This window comes from Pseudochaenichthys georgianus, chromosome 13 (assembly GCF_902827115.2).
Source record: "Pseudochaenichthys georgianus chromosome 13, fPseGeo1.2, whole genome shotgun sequence".
In the NCBI taxonomy this organism is placed as follows: Eukaryota; Metazoa; Chordata; class Actinopteri; order Perciformes; family Channichthyidae; genus Pseudochaenichthys; species Pseudochaenichthys georgianus.
The window spans coordinates 32950805-32975327 of NC_047515.1; the positions used below are offsets into that span (position 1 = coordinate 32950805).

General features: G+C 40.2%; 1 protein-coding gene and 1 long non-coding RNA gene across 2 annotated transcripts in view; one reads left to right on the plus strand and one right to left on the minus strand.

The window, feature by feature from the left end:
- lsamp (limbic system associated membrane protein) overlaps window positions 1–24523 on the minus strand; it is a 452726-nt gene that overhangs the window by 77182 nt on the left and 351021 nt on the right. The gene's annotated exons all lie outside the window — the stretch shown is intronic.
- LOC139435019 (uncharacterized) lies at window positions 4956–5232 on the plus strand. Its single transcript, XR_011644299.1, has 2 exons — window positions 4956–5018; window positions 5101–5232. It is a non-coding gene; the product is annotated as an uncharacterized lncRNA (long non-coding RNA).

Sequence of the window (24523 nt, forward strand, 5' to 3'; positions counted from 1 at the left end):
AGAAGATGTATGAAAGACGTTTTTTTTTTTACAGTAAATAAGACTACTTTCTTTAAAGGGGACCTATCATGCAAAATGCACTTTTTGATGTATTTTATACATAAATATGTGTCCCCGGTGTGTTGGGGAACTCACGCAGCGTCAGAAAATAAAACCCTCTCTCTTTTCCTCCGTACCCAAATCTCTAAAAACGGGCGTACAACGGAGCTGATCCAGATTTGCGTCCGATATGACGTAATATCTGAAATGTTGACCCACGGCACTATCAGAAAGTTGCTGTCAGAAACAATGCCCGACTGTTTTGGACGTAATATGGTCGGTGTTTACATTAGCATCGCTAACACTCAGAGCTAACCTGTGCTGGAGAGCATGTGTGTGAAGAAGCAGGAAATAAAAAGGAACTCACCTTGTGGGATAACCGGCAAGAGAGAAATCCTTTGAGCTCCAGACTGTTTCAGTCATAATCCTTGATAATCCATGATATGGCGTTTCATCACGGCAGTATTTAGTTTAGACAGTAGCTGAGCTCAGCCTCCTCCTTTTTTATTTTTCATCAATTTTTTATTTTTTTAAAGCTTTATACCCAAAATTAGCACTTTTGAAACAGGAAGTGAAATAGAGGGATATGAGGCATGGCTAGAATGGGTGATCTGTTCGGTATTTTGAACAAAATACTTCATAGAAATGTTTTTTATATATTTGTATATATCTGAGACCTATGCTATTGCCTAAAAATAGCATGATAGTTGCACTTTAAGGCAAGCGATGACTTGACTGTAATAATCTGAAAGCATTCCCTATATCCCTTTTGTCCTGGAATTAAGTGGAATTAGAGAGAGGAAGGAAATGAAGCGAAATGCAGCAGGAAAGGCTGCAGCTGTTCAAATGAGGCAGCAATTGGTTTGGATACGTTGTCGGCTCTTGCCAAGGCTTGCTAGATTTGATCCAGGCTCGTTTGATGGGCTCACAAAATATTCTTGCAGCGTCTTTGTACCTCTGACGTTGTAAAATGAGAATAGGGTTTTCTGGGGCCTTGAGATGTTGCAAAAGAGAATGTATAAAGCGATTGTTGATGAAGGTCAGGGAGCCAACAAAGACCATACTGAAAGTAATGCAAGCCAGAGACAGAGAGGCTCTCAAGTGAAGCCATATTTGGATGTAGGAGGCAGAGAAAGATGGCAGTAGAAGTGAGTAGAAACAGAGAGAAAGAGAGAGAGGCGGATAAAGTATGGCCATCTGCAGCGTTACTGAGGGGTGCTCTGCCAGGTTAAATGAGGCAGGAGGCGGGGAATTTGGCGACACATCATAGGTATCATCCTGCACTTGTGTGCGTGTCTCTGCATGTGCAAGCATGCATGTGCACATAATGTTAACATCGAGGTTGTAATAAAAGATACTCTGTCAAAGTAATTTCCTCTAGACTATGACCTTTCTCTTTGTTCCATGTCACAAACCTATGCTATTCAAACGGTTCTGTTAAAAGATGAATGATTTAAAATGCATTTTCAGTATACTGTGTCCTGTACATTGTGCTGTTGTAGCGTTTCTCTGCTAATGGCACAAACACAATTTACTTTTGCTAAGTTAAAGCTGTAGTACTGTTTTATATATCTTATTTAACTTAAACATTAGATATTGAGCATGATGTTTGCTTTCTACAATGCTTTACCCATGTGTGTCCTGGGGTTATTAACTAATTTAAATAATATTGGTCTTATTTTCACTCGTGTATTTTGCCATGTATTTAAAAACTCCCATGTATTTGTATTTATTTGTTTAATTTGTTGGTTGTGTTTGTTATTTCAGTTTAATTTCAATCCAAGTGTATCAAACCAAGAGTAAATTCATAACTTTAACATGTATCTCTGGTTGCTTGTTAGATATTATATGTTGATGATAAAATTACAAAATCATCAGTAATGTCAGAGTTTTTATCGCGGCCGTCTCTAGAGCTCTTGGTATTCGTGTATTGAAGTGTTGCTGCAATGATTAAGGTAGTATCTGAAGTCCAATAACAATCCATGGAAATGATTTCAATATCTATAAAAATAAGACCCAGGTTGAAGACAATAAACAACCTTGAAATTGTCTGGAATGACTACAAGGCAAATGTTGAGCGCTTTCTTTTAATGCTAATCTGTTTCTGTGGCAGAATTGAAAAGGCACGCCACAGCATGTGTGAAGGTGAATGAGTCTGTTTGCTGCTGATTTAAAGAAGCAACAGAGTTGTTGTATTGTAATTGCCACTCTCTCATCCCAATTGGCATTCCTTTGAATGAATGAACAAGCATGTAATACAATATCCACACATGGCATGAGCCTGAGTGTGAGCCTGTATATTTGGGTGTTTACTGAAGGTCAGTCATGCTCTCCCATCCATGCAAATCTCCCAGGCACTTCTCACTACTCTCCCCAAAACACCATTACACGCACACAGACGTTTGGAGCGCAGCAAAGAATCTCTTCCTCCTTATGCCAAGACTGTGTCTATGTTGAAGCTGACAGCACAACAGTCCTTAATCCTTCTACCTGTGACTTTTTACAAACAGGATTAGCCCCAGTTTCCCCACTAAATTCCCCCTGAAATACCGGTAAATCCGGGGCTGCTGGCTGATCCACGGGCCATGGCCCTCACCCTCTGTTTCATGTCCTGAATACACTGCTGCTCTTATCTAAATGAACAGCTCTGCTACGGATGTGAAACACCTCTACGGTAGTTCTCAACTGAGCGCTCTTCAGCATGCCGCCATGTGAACAGAAAAGCAGGGTTGAATACATAGGGTTGGGAGGGTTACTTTGTAAATGTAATCAGTTACTGATTACTGAATACATGGCTCTGAAAGTAATCCGAATACAGTTACAGTTACGTGTCTTAAAAACGTATTCAGATTTATTTTAGATTACTTTTGGATTACTTTCTTTTTCCATAACAGGAGACACAAAAAGCAAAAAAGGAAACTGAACGTGTTTTTACTGTTTGGCTTATAAAGAGCACAACTGAAACATAACATCTGAAACGATGTAGCCTAACAACATAATAAACTTTTTGGGGATGCAGCTTGGGATGTGAGGAGTGAGGGACACGGTTTAGAAAGGGGGTGTCGCCTTTCCTGCCAGTGTTGGCAGGACATGAATTAAAATGTCGAACGCGGACTTCATTCTAAGGACATTTCGGCCAGGGGTGTAGAGCTATATTTGTTTAAGCACCGGATTGGCAAAACAGGAGTGTGTGCACCAGTCTGCCTTGATCTATGTATTCATGTCCGTGACACTCACAGTATCAGCTGCCCGCAGCTGTTTTATAGAAGGAAAACCTCCTTCACTTCATGACATCTCTGCAGCACCAGGAGGCAGCGGGAGGGTTAACTCAGCCTCTGAGAAGAGGAGCTCGCAGTGCCTTTCACGCACCGCCTTCATTTACCTTCAGAAATAATCATTAGTAAGGCTCAGTGGCGAGCCGTGACTTTTATACCTAGGCCCTCTCTGACCCCCCTTCCCTCGAAAATAGGGATAGGGAGATATTACGTCACAGCGTATACTTCAGCGGAATATCAAAACAGCGGTCCGGGGTGCAAAACGCATCAATGACAGCGACCCTCTACCACACAGAACAACACCATTTATATAAACACCTATCATGACAGGGCACCCACAGCCAAGTAACAATTACAAATGAATTAAGTCGGCACGGCGGCCCGCATTGAAAAAAGGCCTACCTTTGATGATAAATCACTGAAACACAAAGTCCATCCTCCCGTCCTTTTGGATGAAGCACTTGCGGGTCATTCAGCTGGTACTTTGCCACTCCAGTTTATCATTGTAACTCAATCTTGAAAATGACTCGGTTAATAATTTCGCAACGATGTCATTATCACTATCACTGAAGTGAGCCATCATGAACAAACTTATGCTAATCATAAATCTATCGATTAGATTTATGATTCGAAAATAATAAAAGTAGGGTAGACATGTGGATATTATCCGTCTGAACAAAACGTGCATTTATCTAACAGGTTCGTTTTCCACAGACCTTATTTCGAGCTATTTTCCAAAATCCTCTGAAGAAATCCCGTTGCTTTCTGTCGAGGGAATCCGAGCGCAGCTTACTTCCGGCTTTTAGGACGCGTCACTGCACCACTTACATAGACCTCACAGCGGGCGGAACTAGTCATAAAGTCGAGAAGGTCCTCGCTGCGGAACGCGGAATGGGGCGGGGTCAGATAAAAGGCGGGGTTGGATGTCCGACCCCACCCAGAGAAGAGTTCCGACATCTCCGTTCACTCCAATGGACCAGTTTTTTACAGCAATGACGGATCGCGGAGCACTTCCGGGAAACTATTGAGAGGATCTGCGGCTAGCAGTCTATGGTTGCAGCATAATAGACCCGACCGTTCGTGATGGATTTTTAAAGGTAAGAAGACGTTTAAAGATTTATATTGCGGATATTATCAGAACATCTGAATCAAATTAACTACACATGTGTATTAAAGGATGTTAGTGGATTATCCCTTCAATCAGTATATTTGACGTTTACAGATAACAGATTAGATTAGGCTAGAATGCCGGATAACGTTAGCAACACACGTTAACCACGAACAGCCTATTAATCCGTTCTCCTAATGTTATTTCCTCCAACGTTGTGGAATTAGAGAAAAGGGGCTTTTTAACGTGCTTTTATCCGGGTGGAGGGAGTTGGGGCGTGTGATTGTAGTGGGTGGAGGTGGTGAAATGAGGATATCCATTTTGGAGTTCAAGCTAGTATAATATAGTTAACGTTACACAATAATAAGGAAGAGAGCTATTTTTGTGATACATCGCTATCGATATGGATTTAGAGTGGATATTTGAGACTTCCAAACAGTAAACAAAAACGTAATTTATGGGTGAGTGTTTTTAGCAGAGTCATATTATGTCTTTGTGATTCTGTTGATTATTACCTGTCTGTATTATGTTGCAGCTCAGCTGATGTTGGATTGATGGCATAGGGAGAGGGACTTAAGTGAGAGTGAAAACACAAGGTACGTTTTAAAATAGGTCGGCAATTTCCCATCCTCTGGTTGCTAGATGTATCTAACCCTTTCTCCTGTCTCCCTCTTTCAGCACCAGAACCCCAGGGGGATATGGAGTCTAAAGACATGCAATGAGACCCTCACCCCGCACCTGAGTCTCAACTCCCAGAGCTTTGCAAGCCTCTCCCTGTTCCTTATTTTTATTAAACAGACGTTAAGCTTCCCAATGGTGTGGTCTTCGTTTTGTGAAAAATATGATTACCTCACATATGTTGTTGCTGTTGTTGTCTTTTGTGATAGTTACATTGCTCCTGCTGACTTGAGCCAGCCATTCTTTCCTCCTCTCTATGTCAGTGGGGAAACCTTACATTCATACTCCTTTCTTTGAGCGCTTGAAGCATCCCCAGGCAGCACAGCATTTATGTTCAGGTTCAAATTTGAGTCGGACTATTTAATGTTTTTTGAGCATTGATAAAGAAAACCTTAAGGTTCATGCCTGTTTTGAAGAGCGCGGTTGAATGTTTGCATCAGCAAAGCCTTTCACTGTTGTATAGATTTTTTGTTTGTATACTTGGTTTGGTTTTTATATTTACTGTATTTGCTTTTTTGGTTCTGTTATCTTAATGATTGTTCTGTTATATGATAAATGTTGTAAATAATAAATGCTTTTTCTATCATTCTATTAAATGCAGTGTAATGTATCATTTGAAATATATGGACTAGATATGAGTATGCACAGAACTGACTAAATGAATAATCAATTAAAACAAATATTAAATAATATACTTAAATACACTATCATCTAAAACAAATATTAAATAATGAACTTAAATACACTAATATAGAATATATGACTTTTTATACCACATATTTAAATACATTCATGCATTTAATTAGTATGAAGTTTGTATATTTAGTTTTTAAATTATATTTAGTCGAGTGCAGATTAATTATATTTAGTCAGTGCAGATTTGTGTCTGTACTTATTGTAGTTGTCCAGCAGATGATGCTATTTGTGTCATTAGGATATCCATACACCCCGCCCATCGGACGTCCAGCCCCGCCCACATCCGACCCCGCCCCATTCCGCAGCCAGGGCCTATAGATAAAGTCCGCGAAAAGAAAGCCCGCCCATTTAGAGGGAAGATATGATTGGTCAATTGTACTGTCATTTGACATTACTCTCTCGTTGAGTTACTATAGCGGGCCCTCTGTGAATGTAGAGAGGGACCAACAAGCTCTCCCGTCTTCACATAACTCGCAGAGACGGCATTTAACCCTTCACATTCCAACAGAAACTGAACAGGCAGAACAGGATTTATTTCTTTGGAAATATTATTTTACATAAAATGAAATCAAGTTACTTTGGTAAAACTAATGAAAAATATAACAACAAAAACATATATAATTTAATGTTTTCAAATATTATTTCTTAGAATATCTTAGGCCCTCACAGAGGGCCTAGAGGGCCCTGACGGCTCGCCACTGGGCTAAAGAGCGACCGCAGGCTGATGTGTTTTAACCACACACACACCTCTACACACACGTGATTTAAACGCAGATATTTGTTCCTCCATGTTTCGTTGTTATCGTTTCACTGAGCGGACCCGCCCTTTTTTTTTTTTTAAACGCTCCCTTTTTTGGTCCATCTGCGGGGGTAATAGGTTTTGTGCGCTGTGATGATTCGGCTGTACCTTTAGTAATGAATATTAAATGTTGTGAGGAAATCTTTCCACCAATAATTCCAATAAGTAATCCAAAATGTATTCACTTCAGGTTTACGAAAGTAACTGTAATCAGATTACTCGTTTTTCAAATGTAACGGGAGCTGAATACAGTTACTTGATTTTTGTATTCTGATTACGTAACGCCGTTACATGTATTCCGTTACAACCCAACCCTGTGTAACCATGGAGCTCACACCAGTGAAAGTCCAGCAATGAGAGAAGCATGTTAATCTGGTCCCTTTCCACATACATAAACACATTCACATTCTAATAGAAAGACTGCAGGTGAAACATGGCATCTATAATGCAGCAACACCGTGGGCGAAGTGGGGACATACAGCAGAATAACAACCAGTATACATCGACTAGATCTGTTGAATATTAATATTGTGGTTTAATGTGGGGGAGAGAGGGATAAGGAGTGGAGGAACATCAGTGATGATCTACTTATCAGGCTGAACAAGTTTCACATCTTAACACTGTGAAGCAGCAGCACATTATGAGCAGGATGGTTAGCATTACCAGACATTTTAATAATACCAGGATATATGAGCTTTGAGGTTTGAATTCAAATAGTATGGTACTGTAGGGAAGACACATGTCTAAAGCGTTACCAAGCTGAGACCTTTGTCGTCTAATGAGTTTTGATTTTGAGTAAATATGATATAGTGAGTTTTCTTTTCTATACCATGTTAGCTGATAAAAACACAAAAGTAGTGGCTTGCATCTTAACAACGACTAATCTGAGTTATTTATATTATTAGTCACACAAAGTTAGTAGTCATAAATGCAAGTATCGGGAAAAGGTTTAGATAAAGTCTTGAATATTATTTGAAATAAAACATGTGACCCTCAAAGAGCCATGCACTGGTGCTTTAGGATAAATGCGTATTGCAGAACAATGAAACAATGCTAACATGATGATGTTTGGCAGGCACAATGTTCACCATGTTGGTTTAATACATTAGCATGCTTACATTTGTTTATCTTTCCTTAGCATTTGGTAGCTTCTTTTGATTCATGTATTGATTGATCAATTTAACTAGGCGATGGCTCGATAAAAAAGTGAAGGGATCATCATATTATTAAAACTCACCCCAAGAGGCACATTAATGTGTATTCCAGATGTTGTGTTTCATCTCAATACAATCTTTGAAAAATAAATAGTTCTCGGGAAAGTGGTGGACAGCGACTGGCCGACCAACTACTGCCATTCCAACAGCAAAGCCAGCAGCATGGCTTAAATAACCCAACGTTGTGAAATGACTTTCTAAAGACCTTTCTACGAGCCAATGTTTAATTTGTAGTGTTGAAGGATGTTAAGAGCATCCATATACAAGTTGTTTGGCTATATTGTTCTTGTTCTAAAAGAAAATAGCTAAAGCTGTGGCTTTGTGCCAGATACTGTAAGACAATACAATGTTTTATTTCTTCCTCTTTTTACTCAGTACCATGACTTTTAGTTGATTTTACTGTTGTCACAACCAGTATGAGTAACCTTTCCCCTGCTCAGCGAGGTGAAATGTAATAAATGAAATGAAACAGAAAATAATTAGGTGACGGGCCATTATTTTTGGTATAACTATATAACTTAATGTTCCTCTTTTACATTGTTAAAAACAAAATGTTTTGTTTTCTCCTTGTATTACCGTCGTTACATCTGTTATTCTTACTCCCTCACTCTTTCCTCCACCCATTTATTCAAACCAATTTCTTTTGGAACACTGATTTTCTCTTGCCTTTTTTACTTTTTGAGAACAGAACGAATTGTTCTTTCTTGTGCCTTAAAAATGTCATGATAATTTTCTTCCTTTAACAATAAGTGACACTACTGCTAACTCAACCTGAAAATACAGCGGCACGGCAGTGAGACACAGCTTCTAACTGTCCCCACTTTCCTAAAAGTTTTTAACTTTAGCTATTGGTTTCGGGGGGATAAACACTTCCAATGCTTTTAAGAATCACTTCATCACAACTCAGAGTGATTTGAGGGGACTCATCCATTGGATGAGTATGACATTCAAAGCTTACCAGCAGGTTTATAAGGTCCCACCTCAGTGGCAGATTTATAGAGTGCATCTGAAGTGATAGTGTGACAAACTTGGCTTTTCGTAAAACTGTCCCATGGTCTAAAGACGACATCAGCTATATTTAGTGGATATATGTCCCCATGCATGGGTGTGTGGGTGTTCATAAGGGATGACAGCAGGCAACATTAAGTACAGTGCCGTCATGATCTAACATTGCTACGTGATTCACATGCTGTGACAGCCATCTCTATGTCAAGCAGCATATGAATATTCAATGAGATCAAGGAGAGTGTATGAGAATGCAAATATACATATACAGTCATTCTTTGTTTATGTCCATGTTAATGATTCAGAATGTGTTTCATGTCAGAGAATAATTCTTCCTTACTCCTAAGACATTTAACCGTTCTGCCTGTTGACGTGTATGACCAACCCTGACTCTGTTATCTCCCGTAAGGAATGTGCTAATGCAGTCATATGTTGATATTTCTCAGTATGACCGGTCAACTCTCGGTCACAGAGCCTAAGAGTCAGACAAGTGATTGAGTGTCTCCAGATGTTGGGGCTATCTCCAGTGTTCCCAGAACTCTCTGTAAACTAGTTAAAAGGTCCATTAGAGAGAGGCTGGGCAGAATTGATGTGGCAACCCACCCGTGCTGTCAGAACCTCTGGCTGCTGTGAATTGAGATGTGAAATTCTCCGGCCAACACCAGTGTTTGACATCAAAGCTCCAACTCTCCTCGTGTCTCTCTGAGTCCTGACTCTCCATTGCTGCAGAAGTTTCCCTTACATTTCACAGTAGTGAGTATCACTACTAAAGAGACCTGGAGAGTACACTTTCATTGTGGAGAACAAACAAAAAAGGTGTTTGGCTAGGATGAAGTATTTTTCTTACCTGCAGTGAGAAGTATGTGTTTGTGAAACAGATCAATTCAGAAGAAGATGGCCGCACGTCCCCGAGAGACCATAGGAAGAAAAAAAACAGAGATACATGCTTTGTTAGCTACAGTGGGATCTTCATTTAGTATGTGTGGTAATTATATAAACACAATGAAGTCGACCAGTGTCTGTTTGAATACGATGGCAACATGTGTTATCACATTGATAACACAATATACAACTGCATGTTCTTCATTAACACTGTTGTGAATTATTTCAAATACGGTTCCTATTCAGAACCTGTTATTGTTCTCTTAATATAGTTTCTATTGTATTCCTTAACAGTCTGAATAATAGAAATGATTAAATGGAAAGGAACAAAAATACTTTAGCTCAGGAATCCCCTTTATCATCATCATCATTGTCATTGTCACTACAGCAGAAGCAAAATCAGAACCACGGCAGTTCCACCATCACGGCAACCATCAACAACACAACTAACATCACCGGCACCATTATGAATATCATTTCCATTTTTTTCAGAACTGTAATCATCATCAGTGTCACATTCTTACAACCCTTGTAGAAGAAAGAACAAAAATATGCAATCAGCCAAGTGGGAAAGACACTTTTTTGATTTAGCTGAGATACCGCTTCATGTACTTTAAAGTTCTATCCAAGAATGTCAAGGTCCTTTTACATTCTCAAGAAGAATCAGAAGGACATTTTTAAAACAGCTTGTTTTAAATGTACTATATTTACATTGTGCAAGGACACACAACACCGTGCCGCCAGTCTTCAAATAATGTACAGGGTTACAGACACTTCATCCGTGCACTGCGTCTAGTTCTGGTTTTAAGCTGCGAGAAAAATGTAGTTTGTGAGTAATTTTAAGAAATGTCCATTATCTTACATGTCTCCTTAGGATGTACCACCTGCCAGATGAAAAAGTTTACATTTCAAGTACAGGTTGGAACCCAAAACCCTGTCGAGTCAGGTCTACTTTCTTGATGTTTGTAACCTTTCTACTTCCCCACTTCTCTTTGCAGCTTCCCATGGGGGCGTTACGAAGGTATGGTCAATTGTTCTGAATTCCTGTTTCAGAGAGGAAGGTCTATAATATATAATTTCAGGGACAAGTGTTGAGTTGTGGGCAGGCTCTGCCTTGGCGCAAAGGAGTACAATGGCAGAGTATTGATTGGGAAGACAGAAGACTTTAAAGCCTGAGCAGGAACGTCATTGGGCAAGGTCATGAACCCTTCATTCAACCATTATGATCAACACCCACTGCAAAACAAGCCCACACACAATTCACACATGTACACATGTACACATGTGCGTATGAGAATGGCACACATACAGCTGCATTATAAGGACTCACTGGTGAGCATCTGCCCAAGGCTTTCTTCCAATAATAACAATCTCCTTAAATAATAACCACATAAAATGACAAAATGAGATTCTGCACGATGACATGTAATCAGTTTGGTTCCCCTGAGTTATAAATGTACTTGGAAAATCGCTTCGAGTTCACAAGTAAAATTGATTGTTGATTTGATCATAAAGGGCCTGCAGTTGCCTTTCAGATATTAATTCATAAAGTGTTACTAATAGTGTTGGCGAGAATTCAGAAGCATGGCTAGGAAAAGTGTAAAACATAACACATCCTAATACAACAGTCAAATTAGGTTAAGAAATAATTATTCTAATGCATAACTTCAATGCATGTGCATGAACATTTCAATAAGCTGACATGCCCAAACAGAGGCTAACAGGCCAATGTGTTTTAATGAAGCAAGCCTTGCCACGGGCTCGATACACATAATGAACTACTTTAAAGACAGGGCATGATACAATTACACAATCCATAACAACAAAAGAACAATACATGCGTTGGGGAAAGTACCTTTCCTTATTCACTTCAGTAAACATGATCTCAAGGCTGTGAGTGAGTTGTGAAAAGGTTACATCTCTGACATATGGAATGGAGAAGGTTAATGAGTACGTTAGAGAGACGCTGTGCCACAGAGCTGGCATTTCATTTACTGTGAATTTGTATGGAGAAGTTATGGGCATGTCGGTCTTTCTGTACAACCAAAGGTCCCCTGATATATGCTGATGTTTGATGGTGGTGAGCAACACTTTTCAGTTGCCTATTAACTGCTGACAAACCTGGTATCAGTTGTATTCAGGCAGGCCGTTAAGACACAACTTCAGATGTCATAAAGAAAACAGTTAATTCAGGATTCTAAAAATAATACTTCTGTTTTAATCTGGATCTGGTTTGGTTAGCGTTTATTGGTAAATGCAATGCAAAAGAGGGTTAGGGTTAAACCATGACCAGATGGGAATATGGGTTGTGTGCCAGGTCACTTTTAAGTTACTGTATGTACTGCTTTACTCACAACGGTGGATGCACTCATGTTTCCAATTTTGGTTAGGAAAATCCTGAACTCGGTGTCCTCTCAACTTTGAAACATATACAACTATAGCTTTCTCTCACTGTACATTCCAGAGTTGCAAAATTACTTGACAGACGTTCCTGATTTCTTTTTGCATTGGCTTTGACATGTACATGCAGGTTAGTCTCTGGAGGAAACAAATGTCATTCCATTTAAAATCACTTTATAAGATCTGCTTCAACTGGTTATGTCTTCTTGCGGACCGCCTGGCTAACCTTCATCTCAGAATCGTAGCATTTCAATTTGGTACCGGGGATTGAAGAGGTGTTTTCATCTGCAGGCAGACTTAGATGGTCCTCTTTAAAAGAAGTTTAGATCAAAGTCTAGGCAGAAATGGGTCCAGAATGAGACAATGTTGGAGAAAGCCTGATGTGCATCGAGGATTGTTGGACTTAATATTAGAATGACGCAGACTTCTGGGATTTCAGGATGCCTTTTCACCAAAGGTTTTCCAGCAGTAAAAAGTGATACATTTATCATATGGAACTGCTTTAGATTGCTTTCCAAAACTATATAATACCATTTCACCTTAGTCACCCACCACTCAGCAGCAGTTTGACCTACACTATTTCATGTATGACATGCTCTGTCCTATCTCTACAATTGTGCCTTTGAACACCATGTTTGATTTCTATGAAAGAATGTCCCTCCTGGGTGAGAGCTGGCCAACAGCAGTTTGTATTCTGTATACAGTATGCATGTTTCATTCAGCGATTGATTGTCTGCGTTGTGTTGTTCAGGAGGGCGAAAAGTGTTCAAACTGACATTTCATTCAACATAGAACGATGATGTAGAGTGATCTGTGGCCAACACAATCATAATAGTACAAAAGCACAGAAAAGCATACTAATACACACTTTCCCAATCAATCTGTCCGACAACCTCTACTGGGCATTATTGGAGAGAACAATCAATAGGCCAGCGGCCACCCTGAAATAGCTGCTGCTGCACCATCACACCTCGTCTCCAAGTGCACACTACTCCAATCTTGGAGAGAGAAGGTGGAAAGGATTGGTAGGAACTACAAAGACATGTGTTGAAAGATGGGAACAATAATCACAAAAGAAGAAAACCTATTATTTTACCTATTTTTATATACAAAAATAATTGGGTTGGGTGAGACAGCATAAAGAGAGTGAGGAGATGAAAAAGTTCATGGATGCATGCAGTGTTATCTTCCTGGACCGGGGAAAAGAAAAGCAGAGAGGTGGAAGATGAGGAAAGGTGGATGAAGAGACATCGGGGGATTCTTAGATCGAGTCCACAGTGGTCCGCATCCTGAGAGACTGGGTGAAATGAAGGGAAGAAAGAGCGCATGAAGGCATGTCCATTCAAACTGGCTTATCATCCAGCTTTCCCCAAGAGAGCTGGAGGAGGAGGAGGAGGAGGAGGAGGAGGAGGAGGAGGGCACTATGGATAGAAAAAGTGAGTCTGAAAGAAAGTAAGATTGAAGATGAGTTAAGAGTCAGGAAGGAGTCTGAAAATTGCAACACGGGTGAGTGGCGCAAAAGTGAAAAGATGGATGAGACTGAAATGAAAATGTAGAGGAAATGGAAGAGAAGAGCATGGGGACCACATGTGAGATAATTACTTGGAAAGGAGTCAGATAAGGGGGAACAGTGTGGAACTCATGGCCATGATGAAAAGAAGGCTAAACTAAATGTGGCAGAGAAGCTAGGAGTTGGATTCAGAGAGTGTGAAAAAGTCAGTTTAAATGCAGGAAACGAGGGGGCAAGGAGAAAGGGGAGGAGGAGGGGGAAATCATAGCAATGGCGATGGCAAAGAAGCACTAATAGGCTAACCGAGAGGCTTTACCAACAATAAGGGACATCAGCCTGCCTGACACCCATATCTATGTTCTCACCTCTGTTAAATAAAACATCACCATGCTGATCGATACACCCAGACACTTAGACACACTGCACACATATCGGTATGCACACACATGCACACACACACTGCTTTACATTCAGCACCATCACAGCACTGAAAGCCTGAGGAGGAATGGGAGATACATGTTTTCCATCTATCCATTCACCCACTCCTTTCTCCCAGCCTTTTGTCTTTCATTATTAAAAATAAATGTTCAGTCTAAATGCACGTGTGCTCAAGCCATCCCACACATACTGTTTCAGGGACACATTTACACACTCGAGCTTGAGTTTGTCTTAAAGCATGTGCGCTCGCATTTTTCCTCAGATGGGAAGCAAATTGAAATGTTAGTTTTACAAACATTTCTAGGAGGCAAAGCTTACCTCTTTTGAAATCGGGATTTATTTAAATCCGTAGAACCTTGAACAACATATTTCATTTTTTGGCTACACAATGTAAAACTGATGAAAGACCTATGGGTTATTTCACATTAGAAGATGAATAATAGAGAGCTGCAATACAGAAACATATAATTTAAAGTCAATTCAATCCTGTGATAGTTGTCAAGTCCTTCAGGTTTTTGGCCTGTTTCAGTGATTTAGCCTGACTTGATAGGCTAGAGGGCAACAGAGGACGCTTTGGACAACTCAAATTTGTTCTTTTTGTCTTTATTTAATGAAGACAGCTCCAAGAATTCATCAGGTTGAAAACCTTCAAACACAAAGTACAAACAAAAGTTAGCTCACATGCTACACAAATTACAAACATTTTGCAGGTCTCACTGCATTCTCAATAATAACAATAATAGCACCACAAACTATGTTTTAATTACAAAGGATAAATTGTTACTTTAAAACCACATCTTTAACTTAAATGAATTAATAAGAGTGTTTATCTCCACTTGGAAACAAGCACCAGAGAAAACCTCATCTGACCACCTGCGCCGTCTAAATTACACAGAAATCACTGGAGCACAGGCAGACCGCGCTACGTAAAAAACACAGCTGATTGCGCAACAGCACTCTCGCAAAGTGCGACAACAGATCAAGTAAATAAACACAATACACATACCAACGGCGTCTCCGGAGCCTCACACACACTGTCGCCTGGTTCTCTCTCCGTGGCTTTGAGAACAAGAGACCGGCCATCACAAATTACACCCCTTTTTGTAGCCGTGTTGCCGGAAGCGGCATTCATATTTTCCCTACAGCTCGCTTCTGAAAAGTAGCCCACGCTATCAAAAATAAACAAATACCCTCTCCTGGTATTGAACAATACTATAATAATAATAATAATAATAATAATAATAATAATAATAATAATAATAATAATAATAATAATAATAATAATAATAATAATAATAATCTAAATGAAAACACATAATTATTTGTTAGTCCGTTTTTCACAGATATAATTACATATAGCCCTATTGACTTTCGTCTCGACAATAGTCATACAAATACAATCTTTTCCAATTTGAATCTAGTGGCTGTTACAACTGATCTTATCCTAACCGATGTTAAGGGTTATAATAAGAACAAGTAGGCTACTTAGTCGTAAGTCATTCGGCCCCAATTGTTTTGGAAAACATGTTCTAGGAAAGTTATAGACAAATCAAAGGTATCATTGTGTGGTTTGGCAAGAATCAGACAAAATAACTGCAAACTCATCAATCAAATCGATCAAATAGAGATATTCGTCAGGCATCATAAAATCGAAACTGCAAACTCTGCGAAACACCCTCCGGAGAGTCATTAGAACTGTAGGAAAGATCATTTGCTCATGTCTCCAGACTGAAGAGTCCCTGTACATTGACTGCAGCTGAGACAGGGTACATTATCTGTACGGTCCAACCGCCATGGAAATTCTCCATTCAGTACACGCGGTCAAACACTGCAATATATTGGCCACTGCACAGAATGTGGAATGATCATCTAATATATATTTATTAATCATTTATTGTTGCTTCTTCACCCTGATAGACTTGCTTAAAAGCAACATAATTTATATACTATATTTGTGTGATTCTGTTCTAACACCTACGCTGCCCCTGCAAAATATTGTAGAAGTCCCTCGGTCCAGTCCCAGGCTGATCACTGAATGTATGTTACAACACAACACTGTTAAGCGCCTGCAATTAAAAGTGTTACAGCAGCCTTAAATTAGCTTCAAACGGTCACACCCTAAGCATCCATTTGTATAAGTTAGGATACTTAGTCAAGTCTAAATGTTCTCCACACTGAACTTGTACTTGAATAGATTCACAGCCCAATACATTTACACAATCTTCTGTAGAGATAACCCCAATTATTCCTTCATAAGACTTACACGCACACCGCTCTAATATAATGTGTGATGTACTCAGAAATTGAGAGCTGGGACTCAGCGAGAAGATAAAAACAGACAGGGACAGAGAGGCAGGCAGAGAGAGATCAATAATCTGTTGTAATTAAAGTGAGGTCAAAGGTGAAAATACAGGGCATAGCTGATGATGACATCGGAGACATGAACTCAACTCTGCACTCCCCTCACCTTCATTTTTTATATGTGTGTTGGACTGTTGGTGTCAAGACCAAGTTCAAACTGTATTTCCCTCTCTTTATCTCTGACTTGATTCAATATGATGTCATGCCCTGTATTCACAATATTCTGCCATCCATCCATCTTCTCCCGCTTATCCGTGGTCGGGTCGCGGGGGTAGCAGTTCCAGCAGAGAGCCCCAAACTTTCTCAATATTCTGCCCTCTAATATTATTCATATTTAAACTTTAATCAATTGTTGACATTGGCACCAACTTTTGACACACAGAGGGTACATCTCTGTGTTATGGCCCCATTTTATTCGTCAAAGTTCAGCTGTGATAAAAATAATACTTCAGTCCAGCTACACAGCAGAGCGAGGCACAAGTCATAACAAGTCCAAGGATTTAATGAGATTTCTGCTTTCTTTCTGGAGACCCACTGTATGGTTACTTAGTGGCACAACACCACACTGCTGATTGTGTATGGGTGTGTGTGTGCATGTGTGTATGTATGTGTGTGTGTGTGTGTGTGTGTGTGTGTGTGTGTGTGTGTGTGTGTGTGTGTGTGTGTGTGTGTGTGTGTGTGTGTGTGTGTGTATGTGTGTGTGTGTGGATGTGTGTGTGGATGTGTGTGTGGGTGTGTGTGTGTGTGTGTGTGTGTGTGTGTGTGTGTGTGTGTGTGTGTGTGTGTGTGTGTGTGTGTGTGTGTGTGTGTGTGTGTGTGTGTGTGTGTGTGTGTGTGTGTGTGTGTGTGTGTGTGTGTGTGTTTTGAAGGGCATTGCTCACAGCAGGCTAAAACTTAGGTTAACAGTCTAGCTAGTAACGTGCACTGTTAACAAATGCAAATTGTAAAGTGGTACAGGTGAGGTCCCATAAGTAACATCAATTATTCTATTTCTTATTTTTTATTGAAGTATTTCAACAGCAATTGATTGGATTTTTTAGATTTTGTATAGACACTGAAGCATCGTCATGGTGAGCACTGCTGTACCCCAGTACTGCCTTACACAGCTGTTATTGCTTTCAGTATATTGCATGTTTATTAATGTATACTAGTGAGATTTATATTGCTGTATCTCAGTGGTTAACAGTCAGGGCCTTCAAGGTATTCAGAGAATACCCTGAAACACTCAGATAAAACAAACACAAAATCGATTTAATTATATAAATACACACTCTAGTCTACAGAAGGTCCAGTTGTGATAGACATGGCCACTGCTGTATCTAGTATAATATACTGATGAACATGTACATTCAAATTGATGTTTTACATGGCTGTATTGTTGTTTATGATGTTACATGTGTCCACCAGCATACTGGGGGAACCCAGGACACACTGATGTTTGACCTGCAGCCTAACATGTGTTTGTGTTGATAGGGGAAATTGTTGCCTCCTGTTTTATGAAGAGGAAACAATTGCAACAGCTGCTACCATCAGCTTTGCTCTGGAACAGAGACAATGTTAGTTGTAATGGTACACTATAAGCCAATACAGGGAACACTGCTTTCACACGCACCTCTAAAGGTTAAACTGTTTTATTTCTACAGCACAATGGCATTTCTGGTAATGGCTACAATTATTTCGGTGTAGTACAAAGGTTGCTGCAGGTCTGGAACCGCTCTTTAACGATTAAAGGCTATGTCTGTGAATGTGTGCTAATTTATATCGGTCTTACATGATTATCTCATAACTGGAACCAGTTTTTTCAAACAATACAGATTTCTTTATGAAACCATACAAAACTTAAAACAAGGTACATTTTGTAACTTTTTGTAGCATAACTTTACGTTTTTTTTATTTGTAATAACTGTTTTCAAGGTCAAGAAAGAATTTCAGCCTTCTACAGTATATGAGTTGATATTTGAACATAATAACATGTTTTATATTTTAAAATGTAAATTGGAGAAGCAAATGCAGTACTCTATCATGTGGCTATTGATTTTCTGCCACTAATATGGATTATTTTTTTTTTTAAACGCTTCTGTTACAGTAAACATGGTTAATATTATTAATAAATAGGCCATTAGGTCACAGGTTGCCCCTTTTACTCTACATATAGCAAATTAATCCTGCATCAACAGAAAAAATAATTATCATTATTGATTTCCTTCCGCCAAGTATAATTTAAGTCTATTGACAAAAATGCAATCTATTTAGTAATACACAAAAAAGGCGAATCATATAACCTCCTTTGAGTGAGTAAAAATTATAATTTGGTTTAACCTTTATAGCTTTGACAATCAAAGGTATTGGAAAAAGTACTGGAAAAATGTATGTGGACCAATCGATAGTCTTCCACCCAGTATGGAGCAGCAATCATTCTGTGAATAGAAATCAGTTTTCAGACCAAAAGTAATTTAATGCTGTGCTGACCCATCACATTGTATATGGACGCTCCCCCACAGAGACCTCTGAACAGCCTCTATTCTCTGGAAAAGTGTGGGACACAATATTCGAAGATTCAATTCACATTCTCTCCTAAAACTAAACATGAGCTATGCGTTTTAACAACAGTTGCAGTTGGAAAGTTACCTTCCTTGCATCACTTGAAGACTGATTTGTATTATTTGCATGATGGTACTGTGAGAGTAGTTTCCTAACTAAACTTATGAAGCACATACTGTATTGTTGTGGTTCTTCATCAAATGAAATATTTATTTTCTCCTGTTCAGCTGGCTTTGATCCTTCAAGAAATAGTGTAAATGGTATCACAGCATTACATGCCGAGAGCGTTTTCGAGGTGCAGCTTGAGGCTTGTGGGTGCTTCCTGACAAACTGGCGTATCTTTATTGATGACAAAGATTGATCACGGCCTCCGGGGAGATACAGTATGAGCAATAAACCTATTTCTAATTGAAATCTCACACACACACACACACACACACACACACACACACACACACACACACACACACACACACACACACACACACACACACACACACAGTTTGTATAGTTGCAAAGGGAATGATACACATATTGCAATTGCCAATATTTGCACAGATTGAGCTAAACGCGTCAGGCAGTTAACACATCACTTTGTGTCAACTGTCGAGGAAGAGCTTGGCTGAAATAATCGATAAGGAGTGGAGGAGAGTCATATATATATATGTCTAGCAAGCCCTCCCTCGTGTGCCATGACCAACATACCAAGTATAATCTGTCCGCAAACCACCAAGCACCCCTGCTCTATTCATTTAATTATATGTCTATGTTGCAGCCTCTGTTTACACGTGTTATCCCTCCAGCTGCGACTTTCCTCTCTATTTCTTTTCCATCAAAAAAAAGTCTCTTGGAGGCTACTCCTGCATTCTGCCCACATATCCCACCTGCTCTGTATCCTTCCCTCCATAGTGAATAGATGTTTGTGTGTGTTGGCCTACAGTAGCTAAACTCCCAGTGGGCCCCCATGGTTATGGGCGGTGCAAATAAAAAGGCCTTAAGCAGAAGGGAAGCGGACAGTTAAAACATTTATTCACAAGAGAGCAACTAAGGCTGCGGCCCCACGAGGACGAAAACGGCTAAACGCATAGGATTAACGCAAACGCAATCGCAAACGGCTTCTGTCCACATGCAATAATTATCCGGATAGTGTCTGCCCACACGAGACCGCTCCGTTTAGCTCCAACCGCTGGAGAAGCTGCAGTACATGCAGGAGCCTCTACGTGGCACTGTAACTTCCTCCACAAAAGCAGCGAAGAAGCATGGTTGTCATGGTTGCCCTTCTGTTTATTCTCCGCGGTGGGGGCCGAGGGAACCGGGCAGAGTTTTTCGCCAGTCAGCGTGTATTAAAGTTGAAATCTTCCGGACAAAATTATAAAAGTGCCGGTCAAAGGTCTTCTTTGTTATTTATTGAGCTTTAAAACAAATGAATAACGACTCTATATAATATAATGATAAAATACACGGAGCCTCTCTTTTTCCTCCCTCTCTTCGGACAGCGCCAGTGTCTGTCTCATGCAGCAGCTCATCCAGTAATCAGTGACCCGGCCGACTGTAAAAATAAACATATTTATAACTAGTTTAGGGAGTTTGAGAGGTAATTAAAATAGCTAAGGGTGATGATCTGACTTGAAGTGTGTGTTTTGCTGCAGAGGGAGGAGCTGCAGGTGAGCAAAGCTGCGTGTCTCCGTCCTGTCAGATTAGACTTCACTCGCGAGAGAAAGATAAATAATCTGAATTCAGGGTGCAGTTTACTTTGACGTGGGGGTGAGCAGCAGAGGTGGGGAGAGGCGGGGCTATTGCCTCATCATTATTGCTGTAGATGTTGCACAAACAACTGTAGCATGGTCAATAGCGTCCGGAGCACGATAGCAACTCTGCGATCCGCCATTGTTGTTGTTGTTGGTGGCGAAACACTTCAGCACTGGCGCGGGGTAAGCGGAGGTGAGCAGAAGAGGTGGGGAGAGGCGGGGCTATTGCGCAATCACTATCAGTGATCTGAAAATGTCCGTATAGGGCGCACACACGGAGCCGTTTGACCCCCCAGAGAGTGGCGTATGCATTTCTATCCACCTTGGGACCCGTTGTCGTTTCCTCAGTCGTTTAGTGCCATATTCGGTCGTCCTCGTGTGGCCGAACGGTCTATATGACACTAAACAGTAACGACCGGCTGCGGCCCCACGAGGACGAATTCGGTCGTTTGCGTTTCTCTCGCGAGTGAAGTCTAATCTGACAGGACGGAGACACGCAGCTCTGCTCACCTGCAGCTCCTCCCTCTGCAGCAAAACACACACTTCAAGTCAGATCATCACCCTTAGCTATTTTAATTACCTCTCAAACTCCCTAAACTAGTTATAAATATGTTTATTTTTACAGTCGGCCGGGTCACTGATTACTGGATGAGCTGCTGCATGAGACAGACACTGGCGCTGTCCGAAGAGAGGGAGGAAAAAGAGAGGCTCCGTGTATTTTATCATTATATTATATAGAGTCGTTATTCATTTGTTTTAAAGCTCAATAAATAACAAAGAAGACCTTTGACCGGCACTTTTATAATTTTGTCCGGAAGATTTCAACTTTAATACACGCTGACTGGCGAAAAACTCTGCCCGGTTCCCTCGGCCCCCACCGCGGAGAATAAACAGAAGGGCAACCATGACAACCATGCTTCTTCGCTGCTTTTGTGGAGGAAGTTACAGCGCCACGTAGAGGCTCCTGCATGTACTGCAGCTTCTCCAGCGGTTGGAGCTAAACGGAGCGGTCTCGTGTGGGCAGACACTATCCGGATAATTATTGCATGTGGACAGAAGCCGTTTGCGATTGCGTTTGCGTTAATCCTATGCGTTTAGCCGTTTTCGTCCTCGTGGGGCCGCAGCCTAATATATGTGTGTTTGTGTCTGTGTGGGTGTGCTGAGATAGATCAACAGAATAATTGCAGATAGTAAGTACGCTTACACACATACGGTAGATACTGAAAATCACATACAGGCACTAACAGAGAGGTTGATTTATTTTGTAAGGGGAAATAAATCCATATCTATAAATACTCATCTGTGAGAGTATTTGCTAATGATTTGAGTGATCATTGTGTTGTACAGTAGCAACAATTAGGGACACAAAGGTCCAAAAGGGTAAACCTCGCATTATCATTAAGAGAGACATAAAACATCGTGTGGAGCAGGGTTTTGTACATGATCTGTTTGGTTTTGATTGGGGAAAAATCGATCTGTGTGACTGCATGGTCTTATTTTTATCTTGGTTTTATGGAAATTATTGATAGACATGCACCCCTGCGTACATTTTGAGTGAAGGGATGAGACAATCCTTGGTTTTCTGCTGAACTGTCCAGTCTCCTACATGAGAGAAACAAGGCCTGGGCAAAGGCTAGGCAATCAGGCTCAGAGGTAGAATGGCTTCGTTTTAGGCAGCTAAGGAATAGCTTCACATCAGTCACATATCAAAAGTGCTGAGTCCAAGTATTATCTGTCACTTACCACAAAGAACCTGAATAATCTTAGAACATTTTGGAAAGCCATAACATTGTTATCCGCCGGTGAAATCCGTAATGAGCTACCTCCCTGCCTTACCACAGCATCTGGCACTATATCGGACAGGGCTACTATGTTAAATTGTTTTAATGAGCATTTTGTGTCCTGTGGCTCTCTGTTTGATTCAGTTACTAACTCTGCTACTGTGATCACCACAGTCTGTGACTCTGAACAATGTGACTGTGAAAAACGTGGTTTGGAAAACCCTTTCAGTTTTTTTCTTTTTACTATTGAAGCCGTTCATGAAGCCTTAACCAGATCCTAAGAAACCGCCTGGTCCGGACAACGTAGAACCTTTCTTTTTAAAGATAGCTGCAGATTTGATTGCACCACCTCTTACTTCTATTTTTAACCTCTCCCTCAGCACGAACACAATTCCATAAATATGGAAGTCAGCTTATGTCCTTCCTCCACTAAAAGGTGGGGAGGCCACTTTATTAAATAATTATAGGCCCATCTCTAGATACGGTCGATCATCGCATCTTGAAGCAGAGGCTGGCCAGTATTGGCATATCCAGCCATGCAGTAGAGTGGTTTGTGAACTCCCTCTCTGAAATATCCCAATGTGTTCAGTTTGATGGGCTCACTTCTGAGGGGTTAAACATTACTAATGGCGTGTTTTAGGTCCACTTTTATTCTCCATCTATATCAACAGCTTAGGTAGGGTGACCATATTTTGATTTCCAAAAAAGAGGACATGCTGCCCCCAGCCTCGAGATACTTGATGATACTCAACGTTTATTCAAAGATGCCTTATTGTTTTAAAGTATGCCTCCTCTGTATGGATATAAAATTATTATTTATATTATTTTACTGTATATAACACAATAATATCTCTCTATAACCAAAGACACACCAAACCAAGGTTACTCAACAATCAACATGCTTTATTATGCCTAGAACTATCTCTGACAAATCTCAAATGCACAAGAATAACTTAAACATCAACCTGTAACAAAATAATAGCTCTCTTTTCAAGTCTTACTGGACAAAAATAAATAACAAAATATATGAAATAGTAGAAAATAGAAAATCCAGCTTTAACAAATAATCTCTTTGTATCTTGTCAATGTAAACAATAAAACAGTAACCTCACAAAGATACTAATCCAATTATTTTAAAAGTGCACTATGCAGTTTTGGATTTCACATTGCATAATTGCCATTAGTGAACATAACATAACATTTGATTACCTAAATCAAACCAAACACATTTTGAGGCACCATGAACCAAATATAAGCCTACTTTAAATGTTTGTAAACACAATTCCAGGCCCCTTCATTGTAAACAACCACAGTGAAACGACAACTTTTCACATATTTCTAGCTTCTAGCTAACAGTTTTCTAGGGTCCCAATTTAAAATTAAAAGTTTAAAGTTTCTCTCCCACAGCTACATAGCTTTCTCTCTCTGCATAGCTGCATACTTCAATCTTCTTCATCCTGCTTTTCTTCTTCATCCCCCTTGTCTGCCCATCGATATTTAGCTGTGGAGCTGATCTTTCCCAGCAGTTTTCGGTTGCTCAACAAATAAGCATGAAAGTCTTTGCAAGACATGTCTTTCAAATTGTATTGCACAAATAGAATCCCCTTCAGTGACTCAACAGACAGCTGGTTTCTCTCCTTGGTCCACTGGCTCTGCATCAGTGAGAAAATCCTCTCAACATTTGCATTGTGAGAGGAAAGTGCAAAGACAAACTGTGCAATCTTCAGTAGTTCTGAGTAACATGCAATGCTTTTGGCCTTCTCAAAATATTTGGTCCACTTCTGGTGCACCTGCAGGCCACTGAACTCCTCATCACGGTTGCACCTTTCTGTGAATCTCTTCAGATTGGTGACCTGGTCAAAACACTTGACATCATCAATTACCACCCCCTTCTCTCCTAGGAACTTGATGCAGGCCTCCACATCATTCCACTCTGGTGGCTCACTCAGATCCATCCACGTGAATGTGGAGAACTCTTCCATGGGAGTCATCCACTTCTCCAGATACTCCAGACATGTATTGTACAGGCCTTGCACATCAGCACAGAA